Source organism: Pholcus phalangioides, unplaced genomic scaffold, assembly GCF_987345545.1.
Source record: "Pholcus phalangioides strain wild (caught in Gottingen) unplaced genomic scaffold, Ppha-v1.0 ptg000015l_1, whole genome shotgun sequence".
Lineage (NCBI taxonomy): Eukaryota > Metazoa > Arthropoda > Arachnida > Araneae > Pholcidae > Pholcus > Pholcus phalangioides.
The window spans coordinates 71,290,168-71,313,262 of record NW_028301608.1 but is presented as its reverse complement, the minus strand read 5'-3'; the positions used below and the strand labels follow the sequence as shown (position 1 = coordinate 71,313,262).

Below are 23,095 nucleotides of genomic sequence, written 5' to 3'. Positions count from 1 at the left end.
CCATCGAACAAGGACAATAAACGAATCCTCTTGGGACGAAATATACATATCTACGATTTGACAAAAATCACACGTATAGGAAATACATGTCAAAAGAGGGGAAAAAGTGTCCCACGACTTTTCCACCTTTACAACAAACCCAACTTCTCCGTATGAAAGCGCACTGTAACCCTGCATGAGCAGATATCGCACTAATTACATTTTTACTGGAAAATAGAGTAAGGTACAAAAGAAAAACTCTGCAAAAGACGGTTTTCAAAAAGATAACTAAATTTTGAAAGTCATATGGCCTTCTAGATGGCAAGACGCCATTGATATCTAAAAACAGACAGTTATCGAGCTCCGAAAATAAACTTATAAATTAAGTGTCTCATCACACTGGATTATCAAAAATAACAGCGCTGGAAGCTGCAGTACTGTGAGCACAGTGATTATGTTCAAATAATATCATAATATGACAGTTAGAATGTAATAAAAATAAATGAATAAAGTATAGCTGTAACGAATCTATTTTTCCAGTAAGGACATTTTTACTAACACTCTGTGGTCTTATATCACAATGTGTTTTCTTTGTTTATACGTTGGTAAAAGAAGGTGAGAAGAGAAAATCCAAAGGGTGAGAGAGAATCTTCCAAAAGAAGAGAGCGTGAGTTGGAATGTGACTTCCATCCTGGAAGGTTGTCTGTTTTGAGTGTGCTTCGAAATAAAGTCATTTTCTTTAAGTTCTGTAGTTTCGTGCATTAATTGGCAGGGGGTCGTAAGTATTTTCGACCAGTGGGTGCTCACACAGGCGTTCGCCGAGGGGTGGGGCACCCCCCCCCCCCCCCGCTCTTGAAGGATATCAAAAATGGAAAACGTATTTGTAAAAATAAATATTTAATTTAAAAAAAAAAAAAACATATTTTTGTACAAATTCTGTATACCATGGGTGGCTTGAGCCTCGGGGCAAAAGTCTCACCATGCAAGACGACATTTGTTACGTGCCACTGTAGCATATAAGCCGCATCAGTGAAACGATCCCGAAAATTCTCAACTGTATTCCTAGCTAGATAAAAATGCATAAAAAATTAGATTCCTCTGATTGTCATTAATGCACTGTAGTCCGAGTGTTTTTACAGACCCGAAACACATTCTTTCTTTCTCTAAACTTTTCTGCAATTATATTTCTCTTTACTCCTGATTTATTACTTTTCCCTATAGCAGTAAGAGACATCCCTGTTTATATGCTGCTACAATATATATCTATCATCATCTATTTACTCTTCGGCTCCAGTACTTAATAAATTAATTTTTTATTTTTTATTTCCTGTGATAAGATACTTTAGTAATAATTTCTAATAATTCATTATTAGAATCTTATAAACAAGTCATGGTTTTTTCTTTATAATTATTTTTGCTACGAGCCTATTATTGGCGCCGGTCGGGGCTTTGGTGAGAGTCTTGAGGCTATGGTTTAGGCTATTGTTGCCAGAAGCGGCTCGGGCTTACCTGCAACAGGGTGCGAAGCCTCATGTGCCGTCCCTAAGGCCGGGACCTGACTATGACGCGGTTGAGGTTGGGGGGGGGGGAGGCATCATCTATAGTTTTATTCTGTCAACGCACAGATACAACTGCAACCGTTGAGCGCGGTTTTTTCAACCGAGAAAATCCACATTTGTTTGGACGGTTGGGGTGACCGGAAAGCTGCCATCATGTATTGCAAAGGTTTGAACACCCTGATGACGGTTCGGCTGGACCTGCGGTTGCGGTCTTCCATTGTCTATTAAGTGGTTTGACAAGGAGGGTGATGGGATTTCGGATGCATTGCTCTCCTTCTCAGGTTGCCATAAAAATGAGGGGAAAAGACAAATTCGAAGAACTGTATGGTGAAGTTCTATTCGACAGAAGCTAATTCTTTGTTTGGTGCTTTTGCACTGATAACAATAAAAAAACCAATGAAGAAAAAATTAAATTTTTCTAACAAATGAAATTTTTTTGCTTTCCTACATGAGCATACATTAAAACTCGGTTATAATGATATTCATAAACTAACGTGACTACGCTAAAACCCGAGGTGTATATTTTAGAACACTTGAAGGAAATGCATTGAATCCCGATTACAACGTTTTAGCAAAAAACCAATTGGTTACCTCATCCAAAAAAGTACAAATTGCCAGGAGGCCCAACCATTTCTAATAAATTCATAAAAAATTATCAGAAATAAAAATAATTAGACATCTGCAGGAATAAATTTTTATATTTGCAAAAAAATTCCATATCAAACTTTTGAAACATTTATTAAAAGCATAAGTATATGAACCGGGAAGGAAATATGTCCCTAAGAACTGCATTGCGTGTGTTTTGCTTTCATTATTCTGTCTTTTTGTATTTATTTTCGTATCGTATATAAATGTGGCTGTCTATCTGTTGTTTTTGCAATTAAAAAAAACCATCTAGGCCAGCGGTTCTCAACCAGTGCTCCATGTGAACTCCCAAGGGCTCAGCGGCACTAAAGGAAAATAAAAAAAGATCCTTGAAAAGGAATTTGAAAAAAATAATTATTAATATTTTTGAATAAAAATAAATCAGTAACTTGGATGAATAAATAAAAAATAGGCCTACGAGGCTCCGCCATAGAAATTATATACTGGAAAGGGCTCCGTGGGTCAAAAAAGATTGAAAACCGCTGATCTAGACAAAACGTTGTATGCGGGTAATATCGAAGAGTGCACTAAGACAATTTTCACACTTACCGTTCTTTTCAAGCAGTTTTTGATTTACAAAGCCGCAACTAGGGAGAGCGGGTCCACTGTACCGAGTGCTGAACTAGAGGGGGCGCCGAATTGCCCCTTTAACACCACTCCTTCTAACCTTTCCTTACACGGGGACACCAAAAGCTTGCTAGCTCCAGTTAAAAAAGTATTCAGCTGCGGCCCTGTATGTATCTTAAACCTTGCAACATACCTACTGATGAACAGGGCCACAACGACATGCGTGGTCAGCCGGGGCAAGCACGCATTTTAGCGCCTCCTATTAATATTGAAGGAGAGATGAAAGGTTAACATTTGCGCCCCTGTCTGGCTCGGAGTTCGGGGCATCAGTCAGTGCCGTCTTAACGCATGGGCCCACCCGAGCACGGCCAACACCTACTAGAGAATAAGGCCGCAACACGAGCTCGTGACGTCACTAAACTTAGGCGACTGCTTGCGCTACGCACTGTGGAATCGACTTGATATATGTACCGTACTCATTTATTATTCCGCGAGTAAAATTGGTGCTATGAAATATTTCTGCCTTAACGTTTTACTAGATGAATTTAGGTTATATATATTTATATTTTTTTATTTTAATCACCCCCCCTCCCCCCATTTTTCAGTTCAGACAAAAATACAAAAAATTCCCTGTACTTGTCTAGGTTCACAGAACCATTGAAATTATCCTTTTCCTCCTTGAAAATGGGTTTTAGGAAAATAAATTTATAACTTAAATATGAATATTTTTTTTCTCAATCAAGTTTCACATCACACACCTACAGAGAAAAAAAAAATCAACAGAAAGTGGAAGTTTTTTTTAAATTAATATTTTCAAATATATTTTACGAATTGGGAAAACACTATCTGCTTAAACGTTGTCTTCTCAAACAATTTAAGCAATAATTTAAAAATTTCCTTCAAATGTTTTTCATTACACACAAGCAAGAATTTTAATATTCAAAAGCTAATAAAATGGTTCTTAATAACAGTAAAGGAGAACAAGATAACTTTCATTAAACTTTATTTACAAAATTATATACACTTTATTTACAAAATTATATACACTTTATTTACAAAATTATATACACTTTATTTACAAAATTATATACACTTTATTTACAAAATTATATACACTTTATTTACAAAATTATATACACTTTATTTACAAAATTATATACACTTTATTTACAAAATTATATACACTTTATTTACAAAATTATATACACTTTATTTACAAAATTATATACACTTTATTTACAAAATTATATACACTTTATTTACAAAATTATAAACACTTTATTTACAAAATTATATACACTTTATTTACAAAATTATATACACTTTATTTACAAAATTATATACACTTTATTTACAAAATTATATACACTTTATTTACAAAATTATATACACTTTATTAAAAAATATTATATTTCATAAACAGTTGTATCGCACAAACCATCAAATTCCTTTATATTTTTGTAAAAGTTTGTAATTTTCTTCTTTTACGCTGAGCCATTAAAGATATGGAATCATTTACTTTTTTGCAGTAATTTTTCAAAAATACATTTGTAGCTCGTTTTATTATAGAAATTGCTATTAAATCTGCAGAATGACCACTGTCACATGTATCCATTGGTATCTCAACTTCATACGATCTTAAAATATGCATTGTTACATCGCAACAAATTTTGCGTTTATTTTTCACTTTGAGAAATTCCGTTTCACAAACTGTTAACAATTTCGAAACAACAACATAATTATAGTAAACAATAGTTATAATAACATCATTAGGATATTTTAAACCACCTCGGTCTAAATTTTTTATTAGAGCAAAAGCTTTATCTGGCTCGGCCAATAACTTTTCGGTCAAGAGCACTTCTTTGCAAACAAGACATTGAAGTTTTTTTAGCACAGCATGGATACAATAGCCTGCTATATATGTAAGGGATGGAATGAAAATTTTTAATTCTTCCATGTCATTAGATGAAATGGAAATTTCATTTGAAAGTATTTTACTTACGTTTGGCTCATCATTTTCTATTTGATCACAACTCTGCCCCTCATCAACATCATCAATACCCACATTACAGACACCATATGTACTGGACTTCAAAGTCAGTGGTAGAAGGGACTGTAGCCTTAGTTTTTTTTCCACTTCATATACTTGTGTCAATGACACATGATATTGGGAACCAGCCAGCTGACGATAACGACCAAAACGGTCTTCCAGAGCATCAGTCTGGAATTTAGCTGTTAAAATAAAACTCATACCGAGTTCATCATTACAATAATTGGCCATTTCAGTAATAGCATAGGTAGAATGCTTCAAGGCAAGTTGTGTTTCTTTGGTAAAACCACCACATTGAGAATTACTCTCCCAACATTCCAACCAATGTAGGAAATCATTTAAGAATTTCAAACGTGTATCTCCAGCTTTATTGGTCAGTGGCTTTTGAAATTCATTAAGTTTATGCGAGCCTAGAAATAATGTTTTCACATTCATAATTTCCCACCAAGAACAAATTATATCAATGAAATCTGCAGTATCATTTGCACTTTGTATGTCGTAAAAGCTTCACTTGCCACTTTCAACCCAGCAGCAACATGCCGGTTTATAACCTGAAGTGCTAATTTTACACTTTGCTTCTCTATGTTTGAAGGAAATAAAGATTTTGTAGTGAGGGTATGTGCATGCTTAACATTAGAATCTGACTCCATGTCATGCAATTTTCTAATAGCTGCAAATGAAGCATACTTAAGGGAACTTCCATTGCAGTTACATTCACCATCTGAACAATTGAATGAGAACTTTGGATAATGCATGCAAATGCCAGGAGTTTTCTGGTTCAACCAGTTGTTACGCATGCATTTCAATATATGAACACAATCAATAATGAAAAAAAGGGGACGTTCAGCATCACATGGGTGCGGATAGCAAATGCTTAGCTGTGGAGGAGATGTTAAAAGTGAGATGGATTTTTTATTAATAGCATTATTATCAGTGCTAATACACATAACGCGAAATCCAACACTTTCCAACCCTTTTATTACTTTCAATATTATCCCATTCAATATTTCAGCTGATATTTTTGAAACCGGAAGTATATGTACAACATCTTTGTAATTAGATCTTATACTCTGCACCATAAATGTGAAGGCCGAGTTTGCCACTTTATCACTATCGTGTGAAAATCCAATAATACTCCCACCTTTATATTCCAGGAAAGGTTTTATATGGATTTCATTAATCATTAAATTGACATATTTATCCTTATCATCCAAGTAAGTTATTTTTTCCTTCACATATTTTAAAAATGTGTCTGCCAACTGCTCATGGTGGGGATCAGTTTGGAATTTTGAGCATAACCTTTTCAAAGTGAATGGGTGGGATAATACAAAATATCCACTATTTCTGATGAAGCGGTAAGCATGTGGTGATATTGAAAAAACCAATGAACAAAAAATTAACAATGAAGATGAATAACGTCGTTGAGTTGAGCAAGATGAATTGATTAATGACAACTGTTCTAATAAGAAATCGACAACATAGTCATTTTCTTCTTTCAACCCCTTCAAATTTTCAACAACACTTTTTGCCAACTTAATTATGGAATCAAACTTACAACTCTCTTTCGGGCAAACTATGAGTTTGGTAACTTCTTTTAAAAGAGAAATTATTTCAAAAATATTTTCCATTTTTCGAGGAAACTGTTTGCCATTCACATCATTGAGTACCAAGTTATTATGATACACTGATACACTCAAATTTTGGTCGATAGTCACACAATAAGAAACTGCAGGGCATGGAAATACACTCAGATGTACAAACAAAGCCATATCGTTTTTGAAAATAACATCATATTCCTGTGGAACATTTACCTTTTCCAATAGCTTTTGAAGGTCTTCCACAGATTTGAAGTGGTTTTTGTTTTTATAGTCATTTTCAGAAATGACACTTTGAGCTATGCCTTCTTGAAGATGATCATTTTCGAGCCTCGTTCTTCTTGCATCAGGATCTTCTCGACAGCTTTTTGTTCGATGACAAATACTTTGGGCATCCTGGAAATATTGATGGTACGGCTCCTTCACAAGGTCGAGGTTGTGAGAGCTTGACGACCAGTTTCTTGCCAGAGGCTGGATCATAATGTTGAGCGACTCTTCTAATGTCATTTTCACTGAAATGTAATTCACACACCTGTGTAAGAAAAAGAGAATTTTACTTGGCAATCTACTGATTTACAAGGATTCATTAAAATATCAATTAAATCATACGATAAATATGCCTGATGAGGATCATGATAAGATAATGAAGCACTATAGTCAGCTTTGACAAAAATTGTTTGCTCCAAAAAAACCAAATTTTAAAAAAAAAATTCAATATTTTATTTTTCCTAAATTTCGAGTCGAATCGAAAATTTCAACTTTGCAGGGCGTTTTCCTCTGTGTTGTGAATAAATAGAATAACTTTCCTTTCCTTCGGGGGTCATGAATTCTAATACAACTGTCACATATTAAAAAGAAATGTGATAAACATATGGGTATTAATCAAGAAACTATACATAATAAAAAATGAGACAACCATAATTTTTTATGGGCAGTATATTTATGTTTTATCATAATTATTGGTGTTTAATTGCTCTTATTGGGTTGCTGTATTTGTGATATATATTTAACATCCATATTTTTTAAGGGCAGCTTTTGTCAGCCACCTCATTGGACATTTTGTCTGTTGTGGTATTTGTAATAGGGGGTATCAAATATTTTTCATAACAGTTATAGTTCTCAGTTTTTAAATTATAGGCAATATTATTAAGCTCTGAAGATCTGTCTTTAAAACATACTAAAAATCTCATTTGGCATACCAACGACATCAAATTCTACCAATTGTTTATCTCGCGCCCCCCCCCCCCAAAATAAAAAAAACTCCATCACATTTGTTTAAATATTAATGTGTAAATAATATGAACCAATCTTCACTTTACTGGTATTACATCACACATGTTAAAAAAAAATTATATTCAAAATTGCTTCAAACATTAGGTCTGATTTAAATCAGAAATTTTTCGTTAGCAAATGTTCATTAGCAAATTGATTATTCAAATCAGTATTTTTAGCTTCAGTTACTTGTATCAAATTTCGGGAATAAAAAAGAAAATTCTGCAATATGTATTATTTGTTTCTAAAATCTGGCAATTACGTAATTCCAATATTCAAAAATAATTTTAGTTATGCACTTACCTTGTGATTCTCTGTCGGAACGAAGTCTTTTCTTGGAATGGCTGAAAGCCAACATGGCATTCTCCGGGAATGAAAATACTGATACTTTGGGACCTTTAACATAGTTTCCCCGACAATAAGGTACACAACATTTATATGGCATGATTGTTAAATTTTTTTAGGTGTTCAAATTCACAGAAACGAATAAAAAAGAACGATTTTAAGAGCTTCGTTTTCGCACATGTCTGACAATAACAACATGGAAGATACAAGGTAGAAGCCAAGCAACGTGCTTTGTTGGCGAGAAAACAGCGTGCCTACATACGTTGAAGAAAAATAGCTTTTTATCACTTGGCGCGTTTTTTCGAATAACTAATGGCTTATCGTAGGCTGATGGCAACCATTCCATTTAATTCTTCGGCCTAACTATGCTACGTCACAACTACTTTTGGGTTACCGTGTACAGGCCTTGTTTTCTAGTGGGTGTTGGCACGGCCCGGGTGCCTCAAGAGAAGAGGGGCCTCCCAAAAATGAGATCCGATTGAAATTTTCAAGCATTTACCATGTAAGGCCTCCTAAAAACCACTTGACCCGGGGGGGCCCATAATACTCTTAAGACGACCCTGGCACCAGTCCCACCTGCTCCTCTGTAGGTGCGGCCCTGATGCCGTATGTACAGGGTGTTAAGCAGGCCGGAGTAGCAAGTTCAGAGGGGCGGCAAATTTGAGTAATTCTTTACAATAGAGATTTTTCTTCAATAAATTTGAGTCACGCATATCGGAATAAAGTTTATAGAAATAACTTTTCGTGAAACGTTGGCTGGTTAAAGTATGAACCCAGTACCTATGAAAGCGTCGGCGTCGCTCATTTCTCCGATTTCTCCCGATTAGGTAAGCAATACAAGCTGTCGTCTCGAAGTCCATACTGGAAATAAACTAGTGTAAAAAATAAAAAAACCAGGTGTAGAGGAAGGTGGAATCAGGATCAGGACAAAGATCTCAGGATTCATGTTACTTCTTAATGTCATGCATCGGTTTTTGCCAAAAACCGTCTTCGTGCAAACATTGAGTGCACAATGTATTTTTATGAGGTTTTCTTTTAATCCCATTTTTGACTAACGTTGCGTTTGTGCAATGCTTTGTTTAATATTTTTCACGTAAATGTTTTTATGAAAGGGGCCATTCTAGTATTACGTAAGCAGATTTTCAGCCATTTTTGACCCCCCCCCCGTCAGCAAAAATCAGCAGAACACTGACCCCCCCCCCCCCCCCCCGTTAGCAAAATTTCGTCAGCAGCTTAGTGTCATATATATTTCATATCTTCAAAAAAGGGAGTGGTTGATGACGCCAATGATGACGGCTTCAAACCCCCCTAGCCAATTTGTCATGAAATGTCCGCACATCCGAACCCCCCCCCCCCCACCTTCGATGCTGACGTAATACTTGAATTACCCCAAATGATCATTTTTGGGAACTAAAAGGTCTAATGAGTATCAATGTTTTTTAAATTTTGATTTTTTACAGTTTTTAAAACATGAAATTTTCAGAAATTTCAGGAAGAGGGGCCTCCCTCTAAATTTCATTACATGAATATTTTTATTAGTATATACAGTAAATCCCGTCCTTTTTGTGAACACGGACAGGACAAAAAAATTATATCCATGTAAAATGGGTGACCGTTGAAAAGAGGTTTGAAATTCATACTTTTATATATTATACAACTGTAAATTATTATTTGTCCGTAAAAGAGGGAGTATCCGTTAAGAGTGGGTTTTACTGCAATGCAGCTTATGAGCACGAATTTGCATGCTAACTGAAGCCAACTTCAGCTTGGCGAAAATAATTTAGCCAATCCCAAGATGTCACGTGACATTAAAAAATAAAAAACCCCGGTTGCTAACAGCAGTGTGTGTTTCACGCGAAATTCCACAGTTGCTGATAAGATCAACCGCACCAGCCGAACCGTAGTGTGCCGGCAGCCTTAAGGCTGAGATCCGACCAAAGTTTTTTTCGCTGCTGATCGATCTGCCGCGAGATAAGAAATTTCGGGTGGTACACCCATCACTATTTTTTGTGAAGAGTCACGTGACATCCCCGGGTTGGCTGAGTTATTTAGCACCAAATCGAATGAGAAAAGCGATGTATGTCACTGGAAGGAAACCCTGAATCCTCCTGTTTTTGCCGCGATACAAATTTCTGCTGTGTATATAACGTATATCTATATCTTATATACAGCACTTCATTTCCATTATGATGCATAATAACGATGAACAAATCCATCTTCAAATAATTAGTGAATTCGTACTGATGAACATGAAGAAGCGTGGTAGCAAAGTATTTTATCTCATTTATTATTTTTCTTCGAAAAATTACCAGAAGCCGTTTTTGTTGACTCGAGATCGATTGATGACATGAAAGGAACATAATGTCTTTCGTACTAAATCCATAGGTTATATGTGCATCTAAATAATTAAAATAACTACAGTAGATATAAAATTTATGTCTGACAGTATGCTTCATCTACCAATTCATTAGAAATTCCGCAGAGGAATGTGGACTGCTTATTGCGTTTTTCAAAAAACCGTCATTTAATAAAAGCTGTAAGCGGAAAAACGCTTTAAACGGGAAATCTGAATGAGAATTAGTGGAAATAGAAAATAGAAATAGTGGTACCACAAAAATAAGTCGTACTAAGCGGGAAAAAGTTCTGAGTGGGAACACTATAAGCAGGCTCGAATATATTTCAAAAACGTTATAAGTGAGCATTTTCTTCCTGTTTTTCAAAATATGCATTGAACTTTTAACGGCATAATTTCATGAATTTATGAATATCATTATAAACAAGCTAGACCATATGCAAATGAATAAATTTTGTTAATAGAAAAAATTAGTTTTTTCATCGGTATTTTTTACGGTTATCAGTTTGATTGAGCCAGTCAAATAATTATTTTGTGCTGAATGGAACCTTTCCTTTCCTTGAATTTTCCTCTTTTGAAATTCCTCAGCAACCTCAATTAGAAACTTATGTGTTGTATTAAACAGAAATGATGTCCGCCAATCTGAAACTCCCTCCCCCCTCGATGCTGACGTAATACTTGAATTACCCCAAATGATCATTTTTGGGAACTAAAAGGTCTAATGAGTATCAATGTTTTTTAAAATTTGATTTTTTACAGTTTTTAAAACATGAAATTTTCAGAAATTTCATTCCGATTTCCTATCTGAATTTTTTTTCCTGACCATCAAAAGAAATATATTTTTTTTTTTAAATAGGAGAAAATAATTTTTTCCTTGATTTTTTTTGGTCATATGGGGTTTCCCAAAATTACAATTATTATGCTTAATTTCCATTAATTAGAAATTTAGTTAATTGGAAATTCACTTTAATTACAAAGAAAAACGTGCTAAATTCCTGGCCAATTTTTTTAAACTTCAAAAATATGTTATTTAAATAGTTTTTTTTATAATATATGTTATTTAAATTAATTATGACGATTCCAGTCATCATATATAAAAAAAATTTGTGCGATTTGGTCACGAATCGTAAAAGCATCGAAAATGGGTCAACTTGTAGGCTGTCTTTCTTCAACTCTGAATTAATTTCAAACGGCAAATATTGTTACAGAAAATTAAATTTCATTACATGAATATTTTTATTAGTATATACAGTAAAACCTCTTCTTTTGGTGAACACGGACAGGACAAAAAAATTAAATCCATGTAAAATGGCTGACCGTTAAAAAGAGGTTTGAAATTCATACTTTCATATATTACTAGCTGATACCCGGCGACGTTGCCGCCTCGTAGAAAATGTATATATACGTATAGCTTATTAATTATTTCTTAATCAAAAAAAATTTCTGCATCAAGTAAGAAATTATTTTTAAATATTTTAATTAAAAACTTGAAGCAATTGCTTGTGGATGCACAATATCTTTTGTTTTCCCATCTGGTGTATACAGGGCCGTAGCCAGAAATTTCGTTCGGGGGGGGGGGACCACTTTCATTTTGGGGGGGGACCAAAGTGACAGAACAATGGATTTGGCCATCTTTTTCCCTTTTTTCGGTCATTTTCTGACATTTCGGGGGGGGGGGCAGACCCCCAAGTCCCCCCCCCCCCCCGCTACGCCCTTGGGTGTATAGATTGGAATTACCAACACGCGAACAGGCGACGAAAAGCTGTCCGTGTGAAAAACAGGACTCAAGTAGGTTGATACCTGCCACTGCTAACGACTGGCCTTGAGCTTTGTTGATCGTCATGGCAAAAGCTAAACGAACCGGGAACTGTAATCGCTTTAAAGTAAATGGCATTTCTTCAGTGATGATTGGGATATGTGAAATGAAGACGTCTTCTCCTTTGGCACATCCAATTAGAATCGTTGCTTCAATGATGTAATTGTGCAATTTCTTCGCGTAGAGTCTGGTGCCATTGCAGAGTCTCTGTGTCTCCAAATTTCTTGAAAGCATTATAGGTGCTCCGACTTTGAGGGTCAAATTGTATGGTGGCACACCCGGAATATCCAGAGTTCAGAAATCTGCAGGATACAGAACTATCTGCGCTGTGTCTGCAACAGTGTCAACTGGTTTTAAGATGTGGAGTCCCCTGGAATAATTTTTTCGTTGGTCTTGTTCACACTGTCATTTTTCGGTGCCAGAATCTCTCTCTCACAAAGCCACACATGGTTTCAGTGCTTTTGTTGAATGTTTGGGACGACTGTCTGCAAGTTCTTGAACTGAGTTTAACAACTGGCAAAATCCAAATCCATTTGGGAACGTAATCAGTTTAAGTGCTTAGTTCTATGGGAATTCTTCCATTGCCAACTTTGACCAAGTTTGATGTGAAAATTATAGCAGTGCTGAGTCATTTTGCAGTTGAAACTCGTATGTTGGTGGATAATAATATTTTTTTAACTTCGTGTCAATGTGTTGATGATGTGAGGCAAGCATTGAGTTCAACAGCTGGCGTTGAACAGTATTATTCTCAGTTTTGCCGTCGTAGTTGTTGTCCTCTGTTGTTAGCGATGTCATACGTCCAGCTTGTGCAGCGAATATTAATCAAATGCCTTTTAAGCATTTTGTAAATTGAAACTATACCTCTACGATGGGCGGTTGATGAGATAAAGGCCGCATTAGCACTTACAGAACACCCTGTATATAGAAGGCCGTTCAAATATTACGTAAGGAAATTTTTAGCCATTTTTAATCCCCCCCCCCCGCCAGAAAGATTTCGTCATCATTGCCCCCTACCACCTAACGCATATTGGTAGGATCAGAAACGTAAGCGGGAGGGGGCATAGGGAGTTCGTGTGCTTCCTCCCCCCCCCCCCAGACGAAAAAAAATATTTTTAATGCAAAAAATATTTTTAAAAAAAATTAAAATTTAGAAAATTCCTTTATATGTTATTATAATCGATTTCTGTTAATTTCAATGCCATTTGAAGCAAGGGCGTAGCCGGGGGGGGGGGGGACTTGGGGGTCTGGTCCCCCCCCCCCCGAAATGTGAGAAAATGACAGAAAAAAGGGAAAAAGATGGCCAAATCCATTGTTCTGTCACTTTGGTCCCCCCCCCCCGAAATGAAAGTGGTCCCCCCCCCGAACGAAATTTCTGGCTACGCCCCTGATTTGAAGGGTAAGAACTCAAAATTTCACTTCAAGAAACTCACTGTTGCCCACCCTTAAGCCATATATGGTAAACCTTTGACCCACAGACCAAATGTGGCCCTGAAGGTTATCTGATGTGACTTGCCCCCTCAAACCTAATTTTGTTAAAATGAACTACGCGGTACATTTACAAATCGCTTAAATGACCCGTGGCACAATTCCAGAGCATTTAAGTGGCCCGTGGCACATTTAAAGGTCCCTTGAGTGACATGTGGCACAGTTTTAGAGCACTTAAGTGGCCCCAGTGCGGTTCTACATCACTCAATTTTCCCGCGGAACATTCCCAGATTACTTAAGTGATCCGTGGCATAATTACGGATCACTTGAGTGATGCGTGGCACAGTTTCACAGAGCACTTGAAGGATCCGTGAAACATTTAGAGATCATTAAAGTGGCTCTGCAGGAGACTTATCAATAGGTGGAATGTTAGTTCAGGTGCCCAATAACTATCGATTTTTTTTTTCGTTTTTGGAGCACCGAATGAGATGCCATTAAGAATATTTCATATCTTCATGAAGGGTGGTTGATGACGTAAGCATCATCCAAACCCCCCCCTCTCCGCTTGTCATCAAAAGTCGGAACCCCCCCCCCCCATCCATGCTGATGTAATACTTGAATGACCCCTAGGCAAGCAAAACTATCTGGCGCTTCCCGGGTTTCCTTCAATTAATGGGAGGATTGGAAAAGAGTGACAAACCGTTATAGAGGAATAAACTGTTATAATAGCAGAATTAAAGGTGTGACAAACCATTGTAAAGGCATATATTCCCGTCTGAAACGCATTGTTGGAAACCACGGTAACAAAAGTAAACGTTCCGAAAGTAATTGTTGCCCGACAGTTTTTCGGGCATTTGCCCAGCTCTGACGAACTTTTAAAGTAGCCTACGGTTCAATCCCGGACCTGTTGGGTATATATGCAATATCTGGCGACGATCGGTCTAAAACTGTAGATTTGTATAAAGAACATACATACATGCTTTCACATTTATATACCCTGTATAAGATACAACTGTAAATTATTATTTGTCCGTAAAAGAGGGAGTATCCGTTAAGAGGGGGTTTTACTGTAATGCAGCTTATGAGCACGAATTTGCATGCTAACTGGAGCCAACTTCAGCTTGGCGAAAATAATTTAGCCAATCCCGAGATGTAACGTGACATTAAAAAATAAAAACCCCGGTTGCTAACAGCAGTGTGTGTTTCACGCGAAATTCCACGGTTGCTGATAAGATCAACCGTACCAGCCGAACCGTAGTGTGCCGGCAGCCTAAGGCCGGGACCTGACTACGGCGCGGTTACAAGCGGTTGAGGTTGGGGGTGAAGGCATCATCTATAGTTTTATTCTGTCAACGCACAGATGCAACCGCAACCGCTGACGGCGGTTTTTTCAACAAAAAAATTCCACATTTTTTTGGACGGTTGGGGTAACCGGAAAGCTGCCATCATCTATTGAAAAGGCTTGAACTCCCGGATGACGGTTCGGCACACTAAATAGACATCTGAAGGAATAAATTTTTATATTTGCAAAAAAATTCCATATCAAACTTTTGAAACATTTATTAAAAGCCTAAGTATGAACCGGGGAGGAAATATGTCCCTAAGAGCTGCATTGTGTGTGTTTTGCTTTCATTATTCTGTCTTTTTGGTATTTATTTTTGTATCGTATATGAATGTGGCTGTCTATCTGTTGTTTTTGCAATGAAAAAAAAAATCTAGACGAAACGTTGTATGCGGATAATATCGAAGAGTTGCACTAAAACAATTTTCACACCTACCGTTATTTTCAAGCAGTTTTTGATTTACATACACGCACAGTCGCAACTAGGGAGAGCGGATCCATTGTACAGGGTGCTAAACTAGAGGGGGCGCCAAATTACCCCTTTAAAAAGAAGGAGAGGCCTCACAAAAATGAGATCCGGTTGAAATTTTCTAGGATTTACCAGGTTGGTACTCCGGAAAACCACTTGCCCCGGGGGCCCATGATACTCTTAAGACGGCCCTGGCATCAGTCCCGCCTGCTTCTCCCTAGTTGCGGCCCTGGTGCCGTATGTACATGGTGTTAAGCGGGCCGGGATAGCAAGTTCGGAGAGGCGGCAAAATTTTTTTCCTGAACATCAACAGAAATAGTTTTTCCTCAATTTCTTTTGGCACATGGAGTTTCCCAAAATTATAATTATTCTGATTAATTTCCAATAATTAGAAATTTAGTTAATTGGAAATTTACTTTAATTACAAAGAAAAACGTACTAAATTCATGTCCAATTTTTTGAAACTTCAAAAATATGTTGTTTGAATAGCCAGTCATCATATACAAAAAAAATTGTGCGATTTGGTCATGAATTGTAAGAGTGGTCAAAAATGGGTCAACTTTTGGGTTGTCTTTCTTCAACTCCGAATTAATTTCAAACGGCAAATATTGTTAAAGGAAATTAAATAATTTAATTACCTGAAAATTATTGTATTAGTATATACATCGCGAACAAAAACATCGCCCGTCAAAACATCGCAAGTCAACACATCGTACGTCATAACATCGCCTGAACATGGCCCTGGAAAAAAGATCGCCTCATGAAAAATTTTTAAATTAAAAATTTAAAGGATTAAAAATTGTAATGGAAATCACCTCATCCCTCTTTTTTGTACAACTGGTAACCAAAGCTGCACTAAAATAGCATTAAACTTTTAACTTTTTTTCTTCACAAATTCTCTCACACAGTCAGAAGTCATGAAAAATAGAAAAACAAACGTCGAACCATTTCTCCTTCGTCTCTGAATCTCAATATACAGCATCTCATTTTATTAGGATGGTTTTTTTTAAATACATGTTCCTGTGTCGTCAGAAACATGTTTAATACATGTTTAATACATGTTTCTGTCTACGTCAAAACATCGCTTGTCAAAACATCGCTGTGACAAAAACATCGCTTGTCAAAACATCGCTGTGACAAAAGCATCGCGGTCAACAACATCGCTGTCCCAAACATCGCCAAATACGTCAAAACAGCGCAGCTCAAAATATCGCCTGAACATGGTCCTCGAAAAAAGATCGCCTTATGAAAAATTTTTTAATTGAAAATTTAATGGATTAAAAATTGTAATGGAAATCACCTCATCCCTTTTTTTTGTTCAACTGGTAACCAAAGCTGCACTAAAAGTGCATTAAACTTTCAAACGGCTTTGGTTGTGACAAAGCCAAACTGTCATGTGTATGTCTGTGTTCGACTGTTTCCACACCTATTAGTTTTCTCTCAATCCTTCGAATTCGGCCTTTTTTTGAGTAATGGACAATGAACAGAGAGAGTTCTTATAAATTCTGTATTATACAAAAAGGTTTGTTTAACAGCTGGCTGATGTGAAGATATATTTTGGAAAGAGAGAAAGTTTAACTGCCCCTGCGGGGCAGAAAACCCACTTCCTAATCGAGTGAACGCCCTAGACCAACGGTTTTCACCTTTTTTTTGCTCATGGCCCCCTGTGACCCCCTTGCGACCATGATCAATTTCCTACCCCCCCCCCCGTTTTCGTTTTCCCCGTTAAATGACAATTGTTCAAATATTGTTTGCAGTATAAATATGTGTTTGAATTTATTTTTAATTTATGAAAATTAAAATACAGTAAAAAAAATATATAAGTTATTTTCAATCAATGTGTAAACATTGCGCTTGAAGACGGCCTAATGTCATCAAGTTACTGTTCAGAATTATTTACAAATTAGTTTTTCTTGGGTAAATTTGAATTTGGGTGGATCAGAATAAATAATCAGATTTTAAAAAAAAAATTTTTTTTTTTCAATTCAAATTTATTTTTTAAATTTGTATGAATACATGTTATATGATATTATTGGCAACCAAGGAGACAGATGTCCCATACTGGTTGTTACAATGAATAGGTTTAAAAAATATAGTACAGTGATATTATTTTCAGATATATGATGGGAAAAAAATATAAAAAAGATAGTAGTTACAGATAAAAATAGTATAATTAAAAAATGAATATGTTAAAAATTGCAATATAAACAATAAAGAATATTCTCATGCAACGGCGGAGGTGCTATAAAAATTACATATGAATAATATCAACATGAGCTCTTAATATAGACTTAATATTTACCCAAAATACACAAAAGAAAAAAAAATATGATTATCATGTTAACGATATACATAATAAATATGGAGCCAACACATGAATTTGTACAGGATTATGGGAGGTGATTTAAAGATATGATTTAATTAAGCATAATGTTAGAGGATGTAATCAGAAATGGGACTCAATGTTAATGAGTTCGAGTAGGTAAAGTTTGAGGCGTTTTTTAAAGGAAGTAAATGCAGTAGTGTCAGTGATTTCTCCGGGTAGATTATTATAGAATTTTGGAATCAGAAAGCAAAAGTGTTTTTTAAGAATATTTTTATGAACTAATGGCAGTGAGTAGATGGCATTTAGACAAGCAGAAGTACGAAATACGTTAAGAGGTAAGGAGTATTGGTGTTTTTTTATTATTAATAAGGATTTATAAAAGTAGAGGTAACGCACTGGGAGAATTCTTAATTGATGAAATTGATCAATTAGAGGGGTAACATAATCATTAGTGATGCATCTGATAGCTTTATTTTGGAGAGAAATAATAGGCTTAATATTAGTTAGATAATCTCCTCCCCAAACTGAAAGACCATACATTAAATATGAATGAAACATTGAATAATAGAATGTTATAAGGAAATGGTTATTAATGTACGGTTTCAGATGATAGACCTTATATAAAATGAAACGGAGCCGAGTTTGAAGGTATTTAATATGCGATTTCCATTTCAAATTTTGGTCAATATGAACGCCAAGGTATTTAATGGATGTTACTTGTTCAAGACATTGGCACGTGCACGAGGTGAAGTGTGAACATACATGGAAGTTATATTATGATTGATTTGAGGTATAGATTGAAGAGAAAAATTTATAAATTTACTTTTTGTTACATTTATTTGTAAATCATTGCATTGAAACCAATTTCTAATTTTGATGAGGTCATTGTTAATAATGTTAGTGAGTGCCAAATATTCCGTGCCTGAATAAAGTATGACTGTGTCATCAGCAAAGGTTATAATTTTACCTACTATGTCGAGGTTACAAAGATCGTTAATAAAGATTATGAATAGCAGCGGGCCCATAACTGATCCTTGAGGGACTCCCTTTTTTATTTGCATGACATTACTCAGAAAGCTATTGCATTTTACCATCTGGGTTCTATTGTCAAGATAAGATTTGATGATACTAAATGCATTTCCCTTAATTCCATAAGCATATAATTTCGAGAGTAGTATACTATGATTAACACTGTCAAATGCTTTCTTGATGTCTAGAAATACTCCTATTGTTTTTTTAGAATGATCTATATTCTTATAAACAAATTCAGTGAATGTCAATAGAGCAGTTTCTGTATTACTGACAGGTAAAAAACAATGTTGATTTTTCGAAAAAAAATTAATAGTAGATATTAAATCCAGAATTTACTGTTTTTTAACTGTTTCAAAAATTTTAGAGGTTTGAGATAAGATAGAAATAGGTCAAACAATTTGAATCTCCATTGAGAGACTTAGGATATTCCCCATTTTCAATACAATTATTTATAAGATCTGTAAGAATTTGTAAAGTACAGGAAGGAAGACTTTTTAAAGCCTTAGCAGTTATGATATCAAAACAAGTTGCCGAATTGCGCAAGGACCTTACAATTTTTGTAATTTCACCAATATCTGTCGGAGCAAGAAAAATAGAGTTTTCATTGGAACATACGAATTGTAGAAAGTTATTTTGTGCCATTGTTTGTTGTGTGATATTTATGAAATGAGTGTTAAAGTTATTAGCAAGGAGGCGTAAATTTGTTTCAGTGGGTAGTATGCGATTTTTGAAGTCGGATCTCAGTATTTTATTCGTTAGTTTCCAGCGTTCAGTTGACGTTTGGCAATTTAAAAATTGTACTATGTAATAGTTTTGCTTAGCTATTTTTATTTTGTCTTTGACAAACTTTGCAACATTTTTGTAAGCATGCTTGAACATTATATCGTATGGATATTTTTTAGTTTTTAAATATAATTTTTGTTTAATCTCAATTAAGTGGGCTAAGCCTGAATTTATCCAAGGTTTGTAGGATTTCTTGTTAGGAGTTTTATGGTAGTATTTAGAATGATTGTGTATTACAGTGTGTAGTTTTAAGATAAATTCATCAAAGATGAGTCCAGGGGTGTGGCTCTTAAAAACAAAATTATAGTTTTCTAAGTAAGATGTTAGTGTTATAAAATCCGTTTTTCTAATGTATTTCTCCATCTTATCATCTGATTTTAAAGTATGATAATTAAAGTTTAATTTGCAAATAATAGGGAAATGATCTGTTATTTCTGTATTGTAAATAGATGATGAAATTTCATTAATTTTATTAGAGTTTCGAATAAAGATATGATCAATGCAGGTTTGTGAGAGAGATCTAGTTGTATTCATGATTAAGGGTGTAAAACCATGACAACTTAACATGTCCTGATAGTCACAATGCATACCTGGGGCATTGTTTAGAATATCAATATTTATGTCGCCTATTATTAGTACATCTTTGCATTTGTTATTCTTTATCATGATTTCAAGCTCTTCAATAAATTGCTTGACAGGATAAAAATGTGATCTATATAGGCTATATAGGATCTATATAGGATATATATTGTGATCTATAGAGAATTTTAAAGTATCATCAAGAAGTATTATTGCTTCTCCAGATTGCATAGTAAAATTAATCAATTGAGTGAAATGGAAAGATTTTTTAGTATATACAAAAATACCGCCCGATCTATTGTTATTTCTGCAACACGTGAATAAATAAATTCTGGCAATGTGTAAAAATTGATCTCGTCCTCAAATACCCATACTTCAGATAAACAAGTATATCAATAAAATCAAGGGAATCGTTCAATAAAACAAGAAGCTGGTCAATGTTAGCTCTAATACTTCTAACATTTAAATGCACCACCCTAATACAACAAATTTGATTAAAACTGCTGTTATAATCATGTGAGGATAGGTATTTGTTAAAATCCTCCTGGGTGTCAAGGATTGAACAAAAAAATTCAGGATTCATGATGTAAGTAAATTACACTAAGCAATTTTGTACCTCAAGGAGATCAAAAACCACATATTATTGTGTGGTTAAACTATTTAAAAGGGGGAAAAAATTTGACTTTATAAAATATGGCATATGTTATAAAAATTATATTAGTACTTCAAATGTAAACCAAAATTTGGTTAAAGCAACATATACACTATCTTGATTCGATAACTTCGGTTAAGAAGGGTGTGATTGTTATTTGTATATATAAAATTTGTTAAAAATGAAAAGTGACATCAATTTCAAGAGATACTGATACACATAACATACTACTAATAAAAATACATAAATATAAACTTATTGACTAGTGTTATAAAGATCATCAATATGGGTTATTTTAAATACTCTAGATTTCTCTGATTCCCTTAAATATATTTTTCCATTGCGAGTCCAACAGAATTTGTAATTGTTATCTGTTTTGAATTTTTTTGCATGATAAAATACCTGTTTATTGTGCGGTGCTAGGTGTTCATTGAAATAAAGACGGTTTGCTGCGAGACGATCATTGATCTGAGCTGCACACATCTTTGTTTGGCGAGCTGCACTATAACATAGATCACGTTTGTTTTTAGATTTAAACTGGATTATAATCGGTTTTATCTTGTCTTTCCTAGAAGATGGAATACGATGCATGGCACTAACATCTCCCACTAAATCCAAGAGATTCAAATTATGGAAAATTGCAGTTTTTATGTTGTCCAGGTCTTCATCCTCCGACTCAGGAAGTCCAAGGATTTCTATGTTGTTTCGTCTTGAATACTGTTGGAGATCTGAGATGTCAGTTTCAAGATATCGGATTTTTGATCTCAATTCGGCATTTTCAGTTTCCATTTTCACTTGATTTATCTTGTATTCAGAAATTATAGCTCTCTGCTGTGCTACTTCAGATTTAAGTGCCTTTAACTCTATAGAGTGAGCCGAGAAATTCTCATTCATCAGGTCAGCAAGAGATTGTGTGTGATTTTGGATCATTGAGGAGATACATGTGACCAGTTTTGTTAATTCTGGTGATAATGAACTGAAAATATCGTTTAAAGCACTACATATAGTAGGGTTTAAATTGAGTATTTGCAAGGTTTCATTCATTTGATTTGAGAAACAGTCACCAGATGATGCACTCACCATGTCTGGATTTTCATAATTTGGTTTGGTTGCATGAGAAGTTGATGTCTTTTCATTTTGCTGTGTTGTACATCTAAGACACATCCACTTTGTTGTATGGCTTTTCACTAATTTCCGAAAGTTTTTCTCACTTAATCCTGCACAGAAGAAATGAAAGGAGCCGGAACACCCATCACATATAATTTTTTCATCATCACATTGAATGTTTTCACTGCACGCTAGGAACACGGATAAATTTTTTTTAGAACTCATGTTGAATAGATTTGAAGTCAGCACTGTGTTTAGATTTAAACCAAAATTAAAAAAATATATATATTAATGTAGTTAAAATGTTCAGAAATATAGTAAATAGATGAAAATCGGCACTCAAGAGCTAACTCGTGTTACTGCAACAACCACGTTGCCACCGTTTCAATTATCGGTTTATTGATAATAATTTCGACACGGTGAGATTTTTACATTCCTCGTGAAAATCTGATATCTCGCTGAATGACAAGCTATCTCCAAGTGGCTTTTTGGTTCATAATGTGACCTCTCTCCCACAAGCGAATGAAGCAACGTGTGAGTTGGCTTAAACACAACACAATATTTTACATAACAGACACTACTATATGTAATGTACAGAGGGCATAGGTAACAAGACGGGTTCCGTTCACAATCCCGACAGACGAAATCCCGACAGGTCAAAATCCCGACACTGTCGAATTTAAAAATTCAATTTCGCCGCATAAGCCGCACTTCGCGATTATTTGTGTACGCCATTTTGTTTTTCGCTTTTTATAATTTTGAAATATTTCTAACTTTATACAATAAAAAAATTTTGGTGATATGGACCAATTTTCCACTTTTTCGAATGATGCAAATGGGTTTAAACGGAACCTGTCTAACGTGGTAACAGAAAGAAAAATTGTATCCTTTAACAGAAAATTTCACACACGGCGATCAATGGACGAAAATCATCAGAATGATATAAAAATGGTATCGGAGGACAATTTATGAAGTAATAGTAAACATTTTTGAGTAGGTAAAATTTTTCATCTCAATCTATGCTCGCAAATGAGACTCATACATTATCAACACCTTAGATTAGCATAAATCTTTTCTGTACTTAATGCAGTGGTTTTGATAAGCCATAACCATAGTAAAACAGTTGCTTTCTGAAATTGTAACAACATTTTTCGGAAGAGCAGGCTTTTCAACAGCAAAAATCAGTGTAAGGATTGAAT

General features: G+C 35.1%; 1 protein-coding gene and 1 pseudogene across 9 annotated transcripts in view; both read right to left on the bottom strand.

Moving 5' to 3' along the window:
• Positions 1-23,095, bottom strand: part of LOC149076644 (rho-related BTB domain-containing protein 1-like) — a 406,423-nt gene that overhangs the window by 146,110 nt on the left and 237,218 nt on the right. The gene's annotated exons all lie outside the window — the stretch shown is intronic.
• Positions 6,707-8,433, bottom strand: LOC149076646 (uncharacterized; annotated as a pseudogene). Its single transcript, XR_016194082.1, has 2 exons — positions 7,971-8,433; positions 6,707-6,927 (listed from the first exon to the last, which is right to left on the bottom strand). The product of XR_016194082.1 is annotated as an uncharacterized LOC149076646 (transcript).